Genomic DNA, 22,081 nt, shown 5'->3' on the forward strand with positions numbered 1-22,081 from the left:
CGTGGCTAACCGGCTACAAAATTATTATTTTTCTTTTTAAATAATTTTAAAATGTTTTTTCTATCGCGGGATATTCATATAAACCTCTAAAGAGTTGCTGCATAAATAATTAACACGATGAATCGAGATATTGTCAAAAAATAATAATAATAATGATAACATACACAATGTACGAATAATAAAACCTCATTATAAATTAAATAATATTTATTTAAACTAAACAATTAATTAAAGTTGAAAAAAATACGAAAAGAATTGAAAAAATAAGAATTAAAGTCTCATAAATCTTTTTAATAATATTTAATTAATTGCATTTCTGGTATATAAACAACAAGATCACACTATTTATATATTAAAAATATAATTATAAATAATTAAAAAAAAATCACATTGAAGTACATCATAATAACGATAAAAAGAAATTATTAATTATTTATTAGTTTATGATTTATTATTTAAATTCTAATTTAGTAAATGAAAGGAAAAAGCGTTTTTAAAAAAATAATCTATAAATAACACTATTATCGGCCGTTATTAGATACAATCACGTAAGTAAAGGTTTATAACCTTACAAGTTATAAAAAAATTGAATTCCTTAAAAATCGTCAATCTTTTTTTTTTTTACGAAAAAAATAGTTTCGGATTGTTTGGCGCCACCAACGGAATGTATATTTTAAAATATTCGCACTTTTGTATGAATCTACTTGTTGGAAAACGATAACCTTTCTACTGTTCATCTGCCAAAAAAAATCCACTAATTTAGTGATTAATTTATATCATTTTAAAATAGTATCCGGTAATGTAAAGCGATTTACACAAAAAAAAATAAATATATAATTTTTTAAGCGCTTATAAGAAATTTGTCTAAATGCCTTAATGTTAAAAATCAAAATTTAATATTTATTAAATATTACAATAAAAATTAAATCTTAAAATTTAAATAGTAAATCTATTAGTAATATTCTCTCTGTTAGTCATTTTTATTGGCAAATTCAGATTACGTCGAATTTCCAGGCTGTAATAATCAGAAATCTCAGTACAAAAACATTACTTAATTTTTATGTAACAGAAATTTTTGTATAAAAGAAATTAAAAAAACCTTTAGAAAGGGAACAATGACGAAGGTTATGTCAAAACAATGTACTGTTTCGATAAAAATAAAATTCTCGCTAAACAAATTTGTTATCGTTTAAATAATTTCGAAGATTTTATGAATAAAAATTGTCTACCTAGATGGTTCTAAATATTTCATATTTTTTAGTCGTAATTTCTTAATATCGGATTGTTACAGCTTACATAATATAATTACAGCCACATTTAATTAAAACATTAGTATTTTCGGTCGAAAATTCAAGAAATTTAGAAAAAAACAACTTTTATTCGAAAGAATAAGTGTACAAAAAATACATATCAAAACACCCGTAGTTCACGCTAGAGGTAGCAGAATCTTTTCGTCATATCTCTGCATTATTTATCTTAATCTTGTAAATACTCAATAAAACATTATATATATATATATATATATATATATATATATATATATATATAACCTTAGCTCACGCTCTACACAGTAGAGAATAATAATAATAATAATAATAATAATAATAATATAGAATAATAATAATTATTTTATATTTCTTTTGTTATTTTTATCAAACAGCGGGGTTTTGCCGTTGAATCTCTTATAAAGTTTTTTCTGCATAGAAGCAACGATTTTTTTAAGGATATCTGTATTTTAAATAAAAATAAATCTAAAACATACTCTTTTGAAATATACCCGGCGTACAAAATAGAATATCAGAATTTTAATTTGTTAAAATAAAATACCTCTAGGATGAAGTATCGAATGTTGATTTAAGACTGGAATCAAAGAGCAAAAAGACGGTTTTAGTCGGGCACATATTAAATCTTTATATTTACGTTTGACACTGCCACGAACAAAGATAGCGATTCCTGAACGGAAAGCCTCTAGTCTTTTGCGGTTTGCTAAATCTGAATCGGTTACAGTTGAACGAGAGTTCCGTAGAAAGTTTAATTGTGATCCTTACGGCTGACAACAATGTTCGTCGATAGCAAGGTCGGTTTGAAACGACCGGGTGTCTGTGTAAAAACCCACCGGGTTGGTCTAGTGGTGAACGCGTCTTCCCAAATCAGCTGATTTGGAAGTCGAGAGTTCCAGCGTTCAAGTCCTAGTAAAGCCAGATATTTTTACACGGATTTGAATACTAGATCGTGGATACCGGTGTTCTTTGGTGGTTGGGTTTCAATTAACCACACATCTGGTGTCTGGGAGTCTGTGTAAAGCGAAGAATACAGGACGACCGACGGTGACTGAAGAAAATGTTAAACGTGTCGGGGAGTCTTTCTTTCGTAGTCCTAAAAATTCAGTTGGGAAGGCCGGCCGCAAAGAAGCGATGCCGATGTGGAATCTTTTAACGAATACATATGCGTTCACACCGTTTACAGTCGTTAGAAGTTCTAATGGTCTATCGACTACGCTTCGCAATCGAAACAAATAACCGGCGATTTAACTCCATTAACGATATAACTAGAAATTGTTGAAGTTGTTATTAAATAAGGATTTCTAGTTTTTATCTAAATAATAACGAACAAAAATGTTGACTTACAAAAGTTTGATTTCATAATTTTGTTAAATATTTCTGTGAGAAACATACGAACCAAAATTATTACCTAAGTCGTTAGACGAAATAAAGAATAACAAAAAGAAAAAGAGATTACCACGATTTACTATCCTGAAAATAAAAAAAAATAAAACAAAATTAAGTATTTAACGTAAACATTTATTTATTCATACGGCTTACTATATGTAACGAGAAGAAAAAAAAGCATCCAGAAGTGTATGAAAGACATTCGTGTGTATATATAGAACAAATAAAAAAATTTTATAACAGTAAGACACAACACATTATTTACAAAAACAAGTTGACAATTTAGTTCAACGTACGTAGTTTACATGTAAAGCAGCCAAACGCTTTCATATAGTTATTAGTATAACTTATTCTTATTCCGAACAAGTGTTTGTAATGTTAACATGAAAACAATTTCGACTGTGAAGGACCGCCGGTTGGGACGATAGAAGTAGAAAAGAAGAGAAGGGAATGCAGATGTGTGTTTGTGTGTGTGCATGCGCGGGAGAAAGACAGAAAGAGAACAAGCGGTAAGAGGTGAGTTACCGGGCGGGGTGCAAGAAGAAAAGAGTGAGAAAACATATATGCGGTTGTACGATCGAGTGAGGTGAAAGACATACTGTATGAGGGAGAAAAGAAAAAGAGCGAGATAAAACGATCGAGAGACAAAGAGAAAAATATAGAAAACGGCCTCTGAACTAGCAGGTCCGAACGGCAACACTGTATCAGGTGAATAAACGTTGCCGTATTTCATCTACATCTTCTGAGATACCGCGGGAATTAAAAAGTCGGGATGCTGCGACCTTCCGTCTAGTTTTAGGTAACAGATAAAAAAATAAATAAATAATAAAACGAACAAAAAAAAAAGACAAAAGAAAAAGAGGTCGACGGAACCGAGTGAATAAGCTATTATCAGACAATGACATTTACTTAAAACAAAAAAAAAACCAAAGGTAAAATTTTATGTTCCTCCGGCGTTGTCAATTAAATGAAGTAGCAATAACATACAACAACCATTTAATATTAATTACTATTAAGTGGCCGCTTTACTTAAGCACAGTAATCTCTCACGACCGTATATAGCTGTTAAAAATATCGTATCAAAAATAAATAAAATGTAATGATAAAAAAAAGTTAAATAAATCATTATAGAATCAAGTTCGAATCGTTCTTTATTTAGTCGGCAAGTTATTATTTACATTAAAAAAATGTAATCTCATCAAATTATTCTTATAATAACCGTCATGAAATAAAAATAATTTTATTATCTATATCTATTCTAGGTATATAGGCTTTTTAATATATTAATATTAGAGCCCGATATTGAATAGTTTCTTTTTTTATATAGATACAAAAAGGACAGTGCTACTCAATTCTTTACGCTGTGAGGTCTTACAGAAAAACGATTTAGAGATAACAATTACGATAATCTTACAAAACTTATGACTTAAACATTTACAAAATTTTTATCTTATGACGACCGATTGTTATGTCTCTAATTTTATTATGTGAACTTTATATTTTTTGTATATTTTAATTCTAAATTACTATAAATTCCTCCTGAAGATGGCAGACTAGCCGAAATCGTTTTAGGAAATAGGAAATCAAATAATATATTGGTAAGCTGTTTATAATATTATATTTATAATAATCACATTTTGCCAACGGTGCCGTGTTTGAAAAACTTAACTATTAACTCGGCACCGACTTAAAATAAAAATTGAATAGTATTTTTACTTCCTTCTACAAAGTAAAGGAAGTATAGTAATCGCGAAAAATTTCGGTTTTCAGATTTCAACAGAAATATCCATTTTCACCATCCCTGAATCCACTTCGAATAACTTCGGCGTGACGTCTGTACGTACGTATTTATGTACCTCGCGTAACTGAAAAACGATTAGCCGTAGAATGTTGAAATTTTGTATTTAGGACTGTAGTAACATCTTGTGTACCTCTCCTTTTGATTACAATCGACCGGGCCAAAAATGTGTATACAGTCAGACCTCTAAATAAAGCGGGGTTTCAATTTTAAAACATTTGGATTTTGAACGTTTTCTTAACTGCAGTAATAAGCCCTCGTTGAAAGCTTTTGAACGATATATCATAAGCGGTACTTCTTTTCATCGATTCCAGAGTTATAGACAAATAAAGGTTTAATTAATGAAATATTCTGATCTTACAAGGAAAAGGCATATCGATTCAAATCCGACTTCATATAAATACATTTTTAACCCGTTTTGAAATTTAAATACATTGATTTATTAATAATTATTAACCTCTGATTGTGATTGTAAAAAAAGTTTTAACAATCAATAATAAAAAAAAAAAAAAAAAAAATACGGAAAAAATCAGAAGTTATTAGTGAAATAAAATTTTATGTACTTTTCATTTTAATTCAAAACTCTTTACACCGAACGCCAAAGATGAGAAACATGCCTCTAGATAAAAATCAGAAAGCGAATACGAAGAAATGATGCAAAGAGGTTAGAAATTTCTGGGTATTTTTTCCTTCTAGAATTTAAGTATATGTATGTTTTTTCACCTTATTTTATACAAATAAATTTGTACTTTTTAAATGTGTTGCTTAAACACCTAAACAGGAGTTAAGACAAGGAGTTAAGGGTTAAACAAGGAAGATTATGAGTATCGAAAAATAAATTTAAGCATACGTAAGATCAAAAAGTCGGTAAAGTTCTTCTAAAATTTGTACAGATATTACGAAAAGAATTCAACGGTATATGGAACGTCAACTCACGAAACCGGTTTATACTACTGGCCAAAGCGATTGGTACTTCCGAGGAGAAACTTTCCTTACGACTAGGTTAGGTAAATTTTGAAATATGGATGGATCTACGTGTATCATAAGTGAGAGTGGGGGAGATTAAATGAATCAAGAGAAAAAATGTCAATAAAATTTTATCGTACTAAATACACATCGATTGATATTTTATTAATGTAAAATATTAGTACTGTTTATTAATAGTAAAATTTTACTATTTTTAGTTAAGAAAACAGGTAGAACAAAACGTCGCTGGAATAGAGATGTTACAGATTGAACGACAAAGAGAAATTTACAAATTTATAATTTTTAGAACTTAATAAACGGGAATTTCAGGATATACAAATAAAATGACTATTACGGAATTCTACTATAACTGAAATTCTGCTCTTTCCTAACAAAAATAAACACATACTTAAAAAAAAAAAAAAAAACAAAAAAAGCAAAATCTTTAAGTAAGGCAGGTCAGTACTTAATCGTATGGTAACCTAGCTGAGCTTCCACGGTCGGTTTTTCTTTTAAATTGTTCACCTACTTAAAACATCCTCACCAATTTATTTAATAAAAAATTTTCTTTTACCGAACCAATACATCTGATAATAAATTTTAAATAACGCTAATTGAAAAATAACCTTTTTTGCATTCCGTTTAACCTGTATAAATAATACCTAAATATGCTAAAAGATTATCATAAACATTATCTAAATTGTTATTTCGTATTATTTATTCAGTATCTACAGACATTTAATTTCATTACCGTTTTATTTTACGTATTTAAAAATTTTTCATTATTAATATACATTTTAACAAATTCTATTTCTTATTTTACAATTAACCGCGCATTTTATGAATTTCCTCTGATTGAAGTTTTTCTTTAATCCATCGAAGCGAATGCCAGGGCAGTTCTTTTTTTACCGGATTTTTAAAGAATTTAGAAATCGCTACTGCGTCCGGTTATGTTTATACATATGTATGTATAAAAGTTTTTCATCCGATCTACCGGGCGCAAATCTAAACAGATTTTGACGAAACTTGGTGTGACGATGTAAACCTATCACGAACAGAGCCGTATTGATTTTCAAGCGAATCGGTTCACAGGACCCACAGGTAGTGCCAAAAAACGGGGATTTTGGGTACATTTTCAACTATTTTTGTTCTACTGGGCGCAATTTTTAACAGATTTTGATGAAACTCGATAGGATGACGTGAACCTACTGGAAATAGAACTCTATTAAGTTTCAAGCGAACGGGTTCACCGAAACTGGTGTTAGATGCAAAAAAACTGGGTTTTTGAGTTCGTTCTCAAAATTAATTAAAACCGGAAATCCGGCCTTCTGATACACTTACTGCGATAAGAGTTTTTTAACAGTGGAATAGCAAAGATAAAACGACTTATATAACGCATTATTATGTATATGTTGCCGAGAGATGGTAAAAACGGAGATTTGATCCAGTCCCTAAGGTAGATGATCAATTCACGGAAGATGTTAAAATTACAACTCTGTGGGGTGATTTCCCTAAAGAAAATAAGCGATTTGATCAAATCCCTTAACTGTTTCAGTGAAAAGATGAAATAAACAAGTCAGGACTGAAATAACAAAGGGTAGAAGGTGTCACGACTTATTTGTTTAGTAAACCACGCGTTATTAAACGTAGAGTAAGTAATACAACAATAGTCGTTGAAGCACAAATTATTTACTCGAAACTAATTGAAAAAACTATGAAAAAACTTATAACTTAATTACTTAACTTTTAATTAAGTTATAAGTTTTTCATTGTTTTTTAAATGAAGAAAATGACGGTACAGTTCCGTAACTTTCTGACTAAAACAACGGTATAGTAATTTTACCGTCACTTTGTGTGGAAAATTATTATAACCTTCAACTAACTATACGTTATTTATATTGCGATTTAATTACCATATTTTTTAAACGGTTAAACATCTACAATCTATTCCCTAGATTAACAACGATTAGATGCGGTGAATGTTTATAAGCGATTTGAAGGAGAGAAAGTCCAATAGCATTAACTCTTTTGTATTGCGCTGATTTTGACTGACACTTTGTAGTAACAGCTTTCGATATACCATAATGAACTTTTCGTAGCGTGTGGAAAAAACGGCACACCTGACCGGGATTCGGCTGACACCTCCGGTTGAAAAAGGCAGAGACCAATCGGCATGGAGATCGGTTAAAATCAATTTTATAATTTTATCAACTGGAATCAGTATATAAGGGAACAATATTTCATTAAAAAATAAATATATAAGCGCATTAATTTTATAAAATCTTATTTGGATTGTAGGAATTTAAAAAAAACCGAACCCCAGATCGGAAAAAAATATTTTACTAATCTCATAAAAATTAAATGGATATCGATCGGAATAAATCGTTTACTTAAACCAATTTAACCGATTTATTATTCATTTATATATATTTTACAGAATGTCTCCACAGATTACAAATGCTTATTTCACGCCTTTTTGATTAATTAAGATCTGTAAAGGTGTAATCTCAGTACTTTTAAGATATGAAATCGGGAATATAACACGATAGTTCTAATGTGAGTAAGATTAAAATAAATTAGTTCTCGTAAGATTAAAAAATAAATTTTAGTTGTAGATATCGATTTCAAAGCCGACGATAATAAACAAATACGATAATTGCCGTACATGTAAGTGATATTTTCATATTTTAAAATACGTTTGCTTTTCAGTACGGGTGTTGTTCATGGTATTCGGTCGTTCTGTAAACAACGAATTAGTACTACTAATCTTTTTAATTTTTCAACATCTTTTTTCGTATATCTCTTTCGATACTGAAAAATTCCGTATGAATTTTCTAGATTGTCATCGCTATGTTCACGCTTTTTCAACAAATTAAATTTCAACAAAGCCACTTTTTGATTTCCATATCGATGATCTTGCACCAAATATTAATCACTCACCCACAAGTAGTAATGCCTAATAATTCTTTATATATACATATCTTTCGTTCCCTTTTCACGTACTTTAACAACGAATGTGTGTGTGTGTGTGCGCGCGCGCGCCCACATCCAACAATTTATGGAATAATGGTTGAATTTATACCTACAATAATATTCATTTAGACGAACATGTGATCTAAGATAAATGGCAGGGGAAATAACAGTAGCGGGAAAAGTTACATGTTAATTTACTACTCTTATAATATATTTTATTTACGATAAGGAACCTACTTTTAGCGGTATTTCAAATATTTCGTTTGATTTTGGCGATATAAATACAATGATTTTCTTTAACGCCTACTTTTTCCAAAGTTTTTTGAGTACGAGATTTTTATAATCGGTTGTCTTTTTTGAGGCCGACCTAATATAGAATGCCAACAAACATGATATAAATAAACAGTCCTTTACCGTTTAAAAATCAAGCCCCATAACACTTAACCTCAATGTCGGTATACGATCAGGTTTTTTTTTTTTATTATTATTACAAATACCGCTAAGACCGCTGACCAAATGTTAATAAATTAATAATTCATATTAATAAATTTAATATAACGCGGTTGGAAATCGTTTACTATATAATGACAGAAATAAAATAGTTGCACCTTTATGTTTGTTGCACGCCGACGAACTACGAATGTAATACAGATAGGTTGTACACAAATACATAAGAACACTAACGTACTACAAACACACCAAGAAATCTTGCATATTTATTAGTTATTTATTTATAATCAGATAAAACGCACACAGTAAAAATGCAACAACACAAATGTCTACCGACCACTTCGGTTCTATATTACAAACGATGAAAGCAGTGAATAGAAGCCGTTGCGACGACCGCAACGGAACGAAGAAATCCTTGGCATTTTTAGCAAGATTCTTCCAACTCCCAGTCAAGCCGGGCTAAGTAACAAGAAAAAAAAAAAATATATATATATATATATAAAAATTCGAATAAAAAAAGTAATAGATTTAACATTTGTCCTTAACATTCGCTTGTAGGTATTATAATTGACCTCTTAAGATCGCATTTCTCTAACATATTTCAACTCCTTCTTCGCAATCAAGTGCACACACATACACATAGATACCGGAGTATTTACACGTTCAAAAGAAACTCGAATTTTTTTTTGTCGTCACAACACCGGTTATTTCCTACAGTAGTATATTATAGCTTAAGTAAGAAAAACTCATCTATCTTGTTCGTATCCAAATTAAAATCGGGCTCCTTTTATTAAGTTCATGAAACATAAAAACAAAAAACTAACCGACTACTAAATTTTTCTGTAATTACTGTTGTTATTTTTTCTTTTTTCCTTTTTTTTTAAATGATTACAACAAAACAATTTAAAAAGATTAAATTAAATTATAAAAGAATTTCTTTTTAGCGATTAATTTTCAAAACGAAATTTTTAAGCGCAATTAAAAAAAAATACCGGATTTTGCAAACAAAGAATAAAATAAAAATAATAATTAATAGCATTTGTAGGTTATATCATTATTAATATAACAGTTCACATAATTTATATTAAATACGATTCGCTGTTAAAAAATTCACTCAAAAAAAAAATTAATCCGTAGCAATTTTGTAGACGAATCCGGTTTCTTGAATCGAGTTGAAGTAAATTTCTAAAAATGTCGGGAGATGTATAACACTATATACAAACACAAACATATTTACGTTAAGGTATTTAGTATTGTGTGTTAGTACAATAGGACTTGTAGAATTGAATATCTGTATAATCTGACCTCGAATATCTGTAAAATCTGACCGTCATCCTAAAGTGACCGACATTATTTTAATTTGAATCCCTGTCAAAAATAGAGAATTCTACGTTAATTATTTTTAGGAGATTAAAATTCCATCTATACATTACGTTTAATATCTCCATTAAGTAAAATTTGAAGTATTAATTGTGAAATCGAAATATAAAAGTACAAGTTTCTATTTAATTGTTTTGGCTATCGATCAAAAAATAATATCAAATTAGACGATACCTATTTGATTTTATTCTACATTCGTTTCTGTTTCAAACTAATTTTTAACGACAACATATTTACATCCTTCATTCTCAGTTCTATTTGAAGCGATCCACTCTTTGTCTTTACAGTTTATACTTTCTACACGTCCATCCATCATCAAATTAAGTATAGCGGGATGACTTAATAATATATGACCCGACAACCTATTTCTTACTTTTACAAGATTCTGCTAAAAATTTCTCTCTTTTTCCTATTTCTTTTAAAAACAATTTTATTAAATAATTTTCAACATCTTATAAACACCAAATTTTAAAGGATATTATTCCTTTCCTTTTTGTTTTCCTATCGCCCAAATGAAACCAACCGGGTCGGTCTAGCGGTCAACTCGTCGTCGCAAATCGGTTGTTTAACCGCTAATTTTTGAAGTCTGGTTCTGAGGTTCGAATCACAGTAAAGGTATGTTATTTCTATACGGATTTAAATACTGGATAGCGGATACCGGTATACTTTGGTGGTCGGAGTTCAATTAACCACACGACTCAGGAACGGTCGGCTTGAGTCTGTACAAGACTGCACCTCATTTACATGTCATACGTATTACCCTCATATACAATGCGCCAAGGGGGCTGGTGAATAGAAACTAAAATAAAAATAAAGGAAACACGTTCCAGTAATAGTTCCATCGCAAGGATTTAATCTTATATTAAAATACAATTATAATAAAACGATTCCTTTTCGTTTAAGAAGGCACGGAAGGTAACACGGAATAATCTACATAATACTTTAGGTAACATATTTTGTTATACTGACCTCCTTCTCGCTAGATAATTTAAGTAACATTTTAAACAAACATTTATTATTTTAAAAGCGATCTTCAACGTTAACATATCGTTTTAATATGATTAATGGAGTCTGTAATTTTTTAACACAAATAAAAAAATAATAATTCGCAACATAATTCCCTATACGATATATTTATTATAACGATTTAAACTGTATCTAACGAACAACGTTTAATATTATTGTTTAATAGAGACCAAATGTACAAGTTAGGTTACCGTAAAAGAAGATGTGTTTTTTTTATTATAACCTTTTTTATTTAATCAGAAGCATCCAACAAAACTCTCAGTCTGTACAAAAAAAAAAAAAGATTAAAAACATAAAAAAATCACCAGCGAGTACGTTGTAGTATATAACTTGTACGATCAAAGCATCAAACAGTTTGCTGTATTAAGATTTGTTTTGCTATTTTCGAAGAGCCATTAAGACGCCTGCCTGCCATCTGTCGGCAGTAATTGTACCGCGTACAATTAACATTCCCCGGCCACTTTGATGCGAATCGCGCTCTTGCTGGTGATGTCCTAGCAATTATCTTGAGATTTATAAAAGGACTCGACAATGAATCGAAAGAGTCAAGATGTTCTTATCGACCTTTATCCTTAACTATTATTTTATATATATATATATATATATATATATATATATATATGTAATTACGAACAGAGCATTCATTTCTACGTATAATTCTATCATCTTACAAACAAAAAGATTTCTTTTAAAAACTTTTCAAAAGACTGAATTAAATGATTAATAATGACGGTCGGCCGTTCAAAATTAATTATATTTTAAAGGTAATATTTTTATGTTACTACAGAATGTGCAGCGGAAAAGATCATTAATAAAACTTATACGGTTTACTACAAAAAAAATTAAACTTGTAATTAAAATCAAATAAAATAAGATCGCTATGGGAGAGCAAACATCGCGAACAATAAAAATCAACCGAATAAAGTTACACAGCAAAGGACAAAAATAATTAATATAAGTTTTATAGATATCGATATAAAAATTTAATTTTATAATAAACAAAACCAAAAGGAAAATTATAAGAATCTACGGTCCACGAAAAACAAAAAAGGGTATGTTCCTTTTATAATTTTAATCCGTTAGTGTTTAAAATCGGTACCTCATAAGGGACTATAAGTAAATTTGATTCACGATAATCACGTGAAGAGAACTCTCCGACGAAACCCCTCGTTAAAGCATAAAAAGGTTCAACACCTCACATATAGGAAAAGCACCGGCATAGGTGGTCCAAATAAAGTTCATTACTTAAGACAGCAATAAAAATAAATCACAGACAGAAAAGAATAAAAATTAAAACAATATCGTCGGTACCAGTATATGGAAAAGCGCTATAAATAAAACAAATATTCGTCGGTAAATAGAAATAACTATAATTCGTACACGATCAAAGTGACGTTCCCTTCATAGCGACAGAATTATCCTGTGTTCCCACTCGTCGGTTCCTTCTCCAGGTCACTCCTCCGGTTACATCTCCAAGGTCCAGAACACGGAAACGTTTTAGTCATCGCTGTTACCCGATAGATTTACTGTCGAATAATTTACGTATTTGTCTAACTTGTATTTGTATCGCGAGATGATTTTTGGGACCTCTACGTAAACAGAAGATAATCCTAGACGGTCGTGAGTTTTTCTACCCCTAACAAACCACGACGCCTCTATTACGATCTTCACCGATTTATTTTGAAATCTTTGGATATTATAAAAATTGATGTTATTCGTCGTACCCCTTAGCTAGATCCTATATGTTCAGATAGGTTTAAAAATAATTCTGTAAATCGACAGTTTATTAGATAACGATAACTGTGAGTTTCTACCTAGCAACCGGTTTAGTTTCCCGTACGTAATGTTAAGCTGTTTCTTCTTTTCTACCGTGCAGTCCTTCCGCGTCAAGCGGTCCCAGTGTAGGCCAAGATACCGCACCCAATCCGTGTGTGTGATAGATGTAGATGCCGTTCAGGTGGACCCGTGGGCAATCACCCCTTTTCATCGTAGATGTCACAGGAGTGGATTTATTCTGATTCGGTTAAAAAAACAAAATTAAAATTCCTCCGACAAATAAACCGAATGAATTAAAAAAATCAAAATAAACAAATTTTTGAAAAACGTTGGAAACTAAAAAAGGAAACAGGATACATAAAGCAGATGGAGAGGAGCTTTAAAATCGAAAGATAACAGAGGAGGATTGTTTGGATAGAATGAAATTCAGAGAAATAATTTATAATGCAAAGATTATCGTGGATGAAAAACAAAAAGAACAGCAGAAGAAAGCGGATGCGCTCCTAGAAAACGAAGGAAATATGTAAAAGAAGGAAGGAAAGAGGCAAAAAAGAAATGACATTGACGTGGTGTCTATTAGGCCGCTTTAAAATAAATAATTTAAACAAAAAAATTATTACAGCGCATTAACATGCACACGGGTTAAATGCACATACCAAAAATTGAAGAATTTTATTTTGGCAGTAAAACTATAACGGATGGAAGACGAATGATATTTATAAAGAAACAAACCTTTTTTAACTCTAAATTATTATTATTCATAACTCGTTAAATTGTTTCCGCTATAAATAAAAAAAGTCAATCAAAAAACTGTACAAATTTTAATAACAAAAGTTTTTAAAATTGTACAAGTGATTTTTCTTCTATGTATATTTTTTTTAAATACGTCATGAAAGGTGTTTGTTTTCTCACAAAAAGATAGACGGAGCCAGACGATTTAAACGTAATTTATATCCTACCGGTATAACTGTATCTGGCGCCTTGCAATTTTTGTTCCTATACCGATAGATTCAAATAATTTTAATCTAAAATGGCGCGTACGGAACTAAAGTAAAAAATAAACATAAAATAATGAATAAATATAATTTTGCGTGTATTTATTTACGTCAAAGCCATTGTTGATACACCCACCGGGTTGGTCTAGCGGTGAACGCGTCTTCGCAAATCAACTGATTTCGAAGTCCGAGAGTACCAACGTCCAAATCCTAGTAAAGGCAGTTACTTTTATACGGATTTGAATACTAGATCGTGGATACCACACATCTCAGGAACGGTCGACCTGACACTGTACAAGACTACATTTCAGTTACGCTCATATATATCCTCATTCATCCTCTGAAGTAATACCTGACGGTGATTCCCGGAGACTAAACAGGAAAAAAGCAGTAGTAAGCTACTGTTGATACAATAAATGATTCTGATATATAAATATTACCTATTTAAATTATTTAAAAGTACGTAAAATAATAACGTTTGCGACAAGCATCATCGTTATCGCAAGTTCTTGAAAACGATAAATAATTAAAATTATCGTTAACTATTTTACAATCTACCGATTGCTCGTTTAATTATAAGGAGACAATTTCTAACGGTTTTATTTTTCACAAGGCTTAGCGTGTTTTCGATGCTATGTATATATATTCGTTAATCGTTTATACTTTTAGGCGATTTAAAAACACGACGGAATGCAATAAATACTATCAATTATTGAGAAATGAAATATTTATTTTACATAATTAACGAAACTTATTCGATTCTTATGAAGACATCATTTCCGAGAAAACAAGCTGTACATAAGAATAAGTACAGTAAATATAATAAAATAAGGTAAGTTTATTTTATTAAATAAGGAAAATAAGATATTTACATATTACCTTCAAATAGAAGGCGATATGTTAATTTTACTACTCTCTATTCTGTGTGTTTGTATATGCGCGCATACACATATTCATGGTTGTATTCGTACACGTGAGTTCAAAGAAACACAAAAATATTACTATACAGAAACATATTTTATGTAAAAAATTATATCTGTTTGTATAAAGTTTCTCTGTAATACAAGTCACCGGTAACAATATTTTTTATATTAAAAAAATAAACAAATACAGGAGATTTAAATTTAACTTCTAGTTTTTAAACGATCTCTTTTGAAATACGTCTTTTCCCACGTAATACGTGGAATATTCTATAGATTTTTTCTTTGATAAAAGTAGTTCCTATTTTATATATATATAATCTTCAAATACAAACAAAGATTTTTATTTTCACGTAACAACAAAGGATTTCTCTTTATTTGATAAAAAAAATACATATATGTGTATATTGACAGTACGAACAGAAAAATATATTTTAATTTTAAATATTTAATACGAATATTTACTAGGAAAAATAAATAAACACAGCCTGAAATCCTAAGCAGAATATAAAAAAAGAAATAATTTAGCATAATACATAGATTATAAGCATCTTTAAGCGACATAAAAATAGTCTCCTATCACCTGAATAGAAAAACCAATACTCGTATGTATTAAAAAAGAAATTAACTTTGCTACAATACCCTATAATATTATTAAATGTTGAGTGAACGTCAACACTTATTAAAAAAAGTTAGTGCCGGCCTCCGTGGCGCGAGCGGTAGCGTCTCGGCCTTTCATCCAGAGGTCCCGGGTTCGAATCCCGGTCAGGCGTGGAATTTACACACACGCTACAAATCATTCATCTCATCCTCCGAAGCAATACCTAATGGTGGACCTGGAGGTAAAAAAAAGGTTACTAAAAATAATACCGGTAGAAGACAATAGTAAATAAATAGATAATTAAATGTATTAAAAAATCCAAATTTTTACTAATTTAGATAAAAATCTTATGAAAATATTGAAAATTAGGCGGATAGCTAAAATATAAAATAAAGATATCTTAGGATGAATAACAAATGACAGAATATTACGAAAGAATTTTTTTTTAATAGAAACGAATTTTCTTCGTGGGCCACGTAATATTAAGATAAAAGGTTTATTTTATTTAAGAGTATAAAAATAAAGAGAAAAACTATTGGAAAAAATATATACATGACAAATATGAATAAAGAATAGTGCCAAATAACAATAAAATTTCTTACAATTTAAGCTAAATCACAAAATTTTTAACAAGTAGGGCTGCTTAAAATAAGTTTAGAAAAATTTATTATTGTATTTTTTTTTATCAAATTAAGAGAACAGTAATACGAACTTAGGGAATAGTAAATGGTAAAATATTCATTAAAATGGTAAATCTCTTTTGGCAAAACTTACGAAGTAAAGACAAAATCGTTGATGATTTATTGAAAAATTACGGTATTCGGTTTCCAGTTTCTAAAGGAAATAGTTTGGGCAAGTACTGCACGCCGGCTAAAAACCTGTACATTACATATTATAACCATGAACAAAAAAAAATAAAATTTTTATCTTTCAGATTCATTATAATCGTATTTTAGGTACAAAAATAGACCCGTACTTTTTTCCCAAAACATTTATTATCCAGAGAAGTTATCGCTAAAACTTATAGATCCATTGAAAACTGCATAACTCGATTACAGAATTCGTAAATAAGAAAGTATAATACTTTTTTATAAATATAAACGATACCGGCCACGACCGATCAGGTAATGACATCGCCTAAAATCATTCGGCAGGTTAACGATTGTCTAGGCGTTGTTAACGATTGCCGAAATGCTCTAAGCGATGTCTTTTTATAAAAATTAATTTATTCCTGTATGATTGCCGAGGAGAATGCTATAAATGACAATATTTTTTTGTGAGATTAAGTTATAAACGAGATTAGATTTATTTAAAACTAAATTAAGTTAGGTTAGATTCAGGCACAGATCGTGATAAATCTACAATATACTTTACGGAATAAATAACTTGGTTTAAGTGAAATCTAATCGAGATTAATTAGGTTTAGATCAAGGTCAAGGTTACATTAGGTAACTAACGATTCCGTGTACTGAACTTCGTACGGTATCCACATAACCTGTATTCTTTTTCTATTTAGCCTCCGGAACCGTGGAAAGGTATCACTTCAGAGGATGAATGAGGGTGATATGTATGAATGTAAATGAAGAGCAGTCTCAGGTCGACCGTTCTCGAGATGTGTGGTTAATTGAAGAACACCGATATCCACAATCTAGTATTCAAATCCGTATAAAACTAACTGCCTACACTACCTTAGAACTCTCGACTTAAAAATCAGCTGATTTGCGATGACGAGTTTAACCGCTAGACCAACCTGTTGCGTTATATATCAACATAACCTTCTTTTTCTCTGCTCCTCTGGGTCGATCCGACTGGTGGGTATAAGTCCACCCAGACGAGTGTTTTTTTACACAAACGAGCCTCCTCACCAAACGTCTGTAAGTCCGGCACGGTAGTCGGCTCGCTCTCCCATGGAGTCCCCAACCGTTCATAAGAACTGATACACCGAAGCATGCCAGCCCTCGCGGTTGGGGCTGTTCTTCCTTCCCTACGATAAAATCTCCTGTTTCTTCTCTTTTGGTCCTTTAGTCGGATTACCTCAATCGAAAATTGGTCCACTAGTTTCCATTGTTCAGCCGATTCCAAAATATAATCCATCAGGCTATCAAGTGTCAACTGTGATATCCCTGCCTGGGCCCGCTGGACCTCCCACGTCAGACATCTGAAAATGGTATGTTCCACCGAGTCCTCTGCAAAACAAACAATACATTTAATGGTATCCCTCCTCCCAATTCTCTTCAAATATACCTCAAAATTGCCGTGTCATTAAGCATTTGGGACACATAGAAGTTAACTTCTCCAAGCTTTCTACCATTCCATGCTGAGAAATCATGTATTACCCACTTCGTCACAACGAGACTCCTCTAGTTCTCCACATTTCTATCCAGCTAGCCATGATTTTCGTTCTAGCTTCGTTTCGTCACTCCTCTATAAATATACGTCCTTTCCGTAACCTGTAGTTCAATCGGGGGAACCGACGTAAGCCCACACAGCGCTTCATACGACACCGTACAGTACGAGGACACCACTTCAAACAGAGACCTCCTATGTACCCTCTGCACCCAGGCCAAATTCCGTTTTACTCCAATCGATGCCCCCCAGACCAGGGCCGCATATGGCATCAACGATTTTGCAACTGATATTATCACCCATCGCTTTGATGCCTTAGGTGCCCTCTGCAATGTCATATTCAGTTATTTAATTATTTTTCCAGCTCCGATACAGTTCTCCTGGATATGCTCAGTAAATTTGCACCCTTTATCAATTATGACTCCCAGATATTTTAAACTAGTTTTGGACTGAATCCGCTGGTCGTTCACTTTCTGAGTTATTGATGCTATCACTCTTCTTCCCGTAAGAGTGATGTTCTCACATTTATTGGGAGGAGTCTCAGACAATGTTCTCGCATCCAAGTGCTTACCATTTCCAGTGCCGTGTTACCTCGTTCCTCTAGCTCATTTTCAAACCTGCCTTTAACTAAAATTTCGAGAACGTCTGCATACGCTAGTGCTTTGGTACTCTCAGGCAGTTGTAAGGCCAACACCCCATTGTATGCCAAGACCAAGAATAACGGTCCCAGCATTGAGCCCTGTGGGACTCCACCGAATGTCTGAAAACTTATTTGCTCTTCTTGAGCGTCTATTGTATTATTGTAATCTGTCAGAAAGATACTCTCTGAATTCCCTACATAGGTATCGGCTTATGCCCTTTCCTTCCAGAACAGTCATAATAACGTTCCAGGGTACCGAGCCAAATGCGTTTTTCACGTCTAAAGATATAAACACAGGCATGCCCCTTGTCCTCAAAGTACCTCCTCTGGTTTCTGTCACCCATCTCGCGACTCTCGATATTACCTGTATCGCTAAGCGACCTTTTCAAAAGCCGTATTATTTCGCACTAATATCTACACCTTCGTTTAACTCGCTAATTAAGCGAGAGGCAAGAATTCATGTCACTACTTTACCCATAGCATTTGACTTGATTTGAATGACATTTCTCCCGCCACCGCCCCATTCGGTTGCCCTAAAGCATAAGACTGAATGTCTGTGCCAAAAACGGCTACTGTGCCTCGAATCAGTTAGCGACAAGTGTCCTAAATAGCTCTTAGAGCTAACCTAATTGCGTGAGCGAACTACTCATGATTCACACACCACTTGCTTCGTGTCCCACCGCTCACTTGTCATATATTTACTAAAATAGGTAGGCGCACCCCTTCAACTACTAAAAATCTATATGACATCCATAAACTAAAATTTACTTCGTCTAGAATTCGCTGCCACGCCTAGGTCGCTGACTGCCAGCAAGTACCTGCCTCCAATATTAAAGCGCTTGGAGCATTAATTGGCTGGTGGTCAGCCATATATCTCTAGGTTAGCTTCCCGCAGCATTGCGGTAGGAGTCTTTCCCTTAAGTAAACTACTGATGTCAGTTGAACATAGCAACCACCTAAGGAACTCCCCCACGGTCCGACAATGAGGCTCTCGCAACACTGACTTGCTGCTTGTGAGTGGCCAATTTTCCCCTTGATTCTACGTTCCAGGGTGGCCCGGTCTCTGCCCCCCCCCGCCCTAAGAGCAGGGCAGTCAAACAACATGTGTTCGATCGACTGGACCTCCCCGCAGACGAACAAATCATCAGCTGCCAGGTGGAACCGAAACAGATATTGGTTCAAATTAACATGGTTGGTGAGCACCCGGACACCCGTTGCCCTTAAAAACGAATTCGAGGCATACAATCCCCTCAAATCCCGTATAGACTTGTACAGGGATCTTCCCGTAGTCGTGGTGTCCCACTCCAGCTGCCGTGCTACCATCGCGAGGTTCTGCAGCCTCTTCCGCAGATGGGAGATGGGCACCTGAACGAAATTAAGAACCGGTGCATTGTGATTACCATTCCGGTACTGACCCGGTCCGAAACCGCATCCCAAATACCTCGGCCTCCCTGCCTCTTCGCAATCTCCACATGGCTGCCCGAACTTTCACCATTAAATCGATTGGGAGAGCCTTTCCCAATACGGTGGTAGCCTCGTAGGAGGTTGTTTTAAAAACACCAGTGCATACAAGGCTCTGCTCTGGGCACTCCTTAAATTTTGAACAAGTGCTCTATTCATATCCAATTTATGCGCACAAACGACCGCCGCGTAAGAGTTCATGCTTTCGAAGACACCTCGGTATACCATATACATTTGACGACCAGACAACCCACGCATAGTATTTATCAAACTCAATGGTCTACGGTATATTCAACCCTCTCTTGATTTATCTTATTCTTTGGAAGAAAGACCACCCGGGACTCTTCTAGCACCCAGGAAATACCTTGTTTACAACATCATGGCTCGCTACGTCTACCACCTCCCAAAGAACTTTGTCTACCAGTACCTTCAGGACGGCCGCTGGTATGCCGTCTGGGTCGGGGCTTCTTTTATTCCCAAGTTAACGAACAGCAGTCGTTACTTCCTCCAACGAGAAACTTCTTCTCTCACATTTCACGACCTATCTAGTACCTCCTCTGTACAGGGGAATAAATCATAAATCTGCTCTCCAGTCTACTCCCTTGTCAATACAGGCAGACGTCTACCGAATCATTTTGTCACGATTCGGTAGGCCTGGCCCCATGGATCATCAATCAGTTCTTCACACAATTTGTACCAGTGTTCACATTTGGATCTTTTAACTTCTTCGTTTAATGGCCTCCTACATTTGATATATCATTGTGCTGCTTTCTCATAGGCTTCACCCGCGCTGCGCCTGAGCTTTGTTACCGTCGTAGCTTAGCTTGTAGCTCTCGTCACAGTTGGGCAATCTGTTGTGACCAGCAGTACGTTGGTTTGTGCCTCCCACCTCCGATCATTACCTGCGCCATCACCTGCTGTACGATATTCTGTAATGCCTCAGGCGTAAGCCGTACACCTGCTGCAATTCTTCTGGTGAATTTCATTTCAATCGTCGCCGTATGCTATATCGTTGGTCTTGGTATCTGATTTCTGTTCGCTGAACGAAACGATGGATTATTTATCTCTATAAGCATGGCTAGATGGTCACTAACCGTATCATTGTTCAATACGCTCCAGCGACAAATATTCCTATCCCATCTTCCGTCTAGGATCGTTAGATCTAACACTGATGAATGCCCCCTGGCATCGTACGTCGGGGTTCCGTCATTAATGCAGTAGCATCCCGCTGATTCTAATAGATCAGTCAACATTTCTCCACGATTGGTGAACCTGCTACCGGCAGCCATTACCTTACTATTAAAATCACCCATCAGTATAATTCTTTTGAATGACCTGGTTATTATACTATGCAGTGAGCCAATAAAGCCCTAAAATTTAACCAACTCGATATTAGGAGACATATATGCCCCAATAATTACTGTTTTTGCTAACTCAATTGCTATAAATCCCTTTCCGCGGCTAAAGAGTCGCCAAGTCGCCTAAAGGCGTCGATATCTTTAACGTGCACCACTGATCGTTTGCCTCCCATTGACAGCAGGTCAACCTGCAGGCCAGCAGCTTTATCTCTTTCGTAAATTGTTATGCCTTCTGAGATCCCTTGATCTTTATTTTTAGCTGTTCATTTTGCCCTTTCCGCAAGGAGAGGATTTCTCCAGCTCTTTCCCTAGTAAGCGATAAATTAGTTTTTCGCAGGAGGTAGGATTTACCCTCAGCCCTCACAATTACCGTTCGACTATCCTCTACCGGAGAGGTGGAACGTCTAACCGAGAATGCTCTCGTGTGCTCCTTACCCGACGATAACTCAGGCCGCAGATATGTAACCACCATCGGATCAGTACAGTTCCTACATAAATATATCAACAATTTCCTAATGGCGGAGCCCGTTCCTCCCCCAGGAAGAACAAAGACCGGCAGTCCAGGATCGCCAAGAAGTCGTTTCAACGCCCGCAGTATTTCCCGTTGCGAGCTACGCTTACCGCAGGAGGAGTTATAGTGCACCCTATAAGTGCATCTCTGGGACGTCTTGATATCTTTTCCCTCACTTCACGCACTACACCTCCTGGCTTTACACCGCCTT

At 33.7% G+C, this 22,081-nt stretch overlaps 1 protein-coding gene across 2 annotated transcripts in view; it reads right to left on the bottom strand.

Annotated features, from left to right (window-relative positions):
• The window catches only part of Egfr (epidermal growth factor receptor), a 644,558-nt gene that overhangs the window by 111,630 nt on the left and 510,847 nt on the right, over positions 1-22,081 (bottom strand). The window lies entirely within an intron of this gene.

The sequence above is a fragment of the Lycorma delicatula genome, chromosome 8, assembly GCF_047948215.1.
Source record: "Lycorma delicatula isolate Av1 chromosome 8, ASM4794821v1, whole genome shotgun sequence".
In the NCBI taxonomy this organism is placed as follows: Eukaryota; Metazoa; Arthropoda; class Insecta; order Hemiptera; family Fulgoridae; genus Lycorma; species Lycorma delicatula.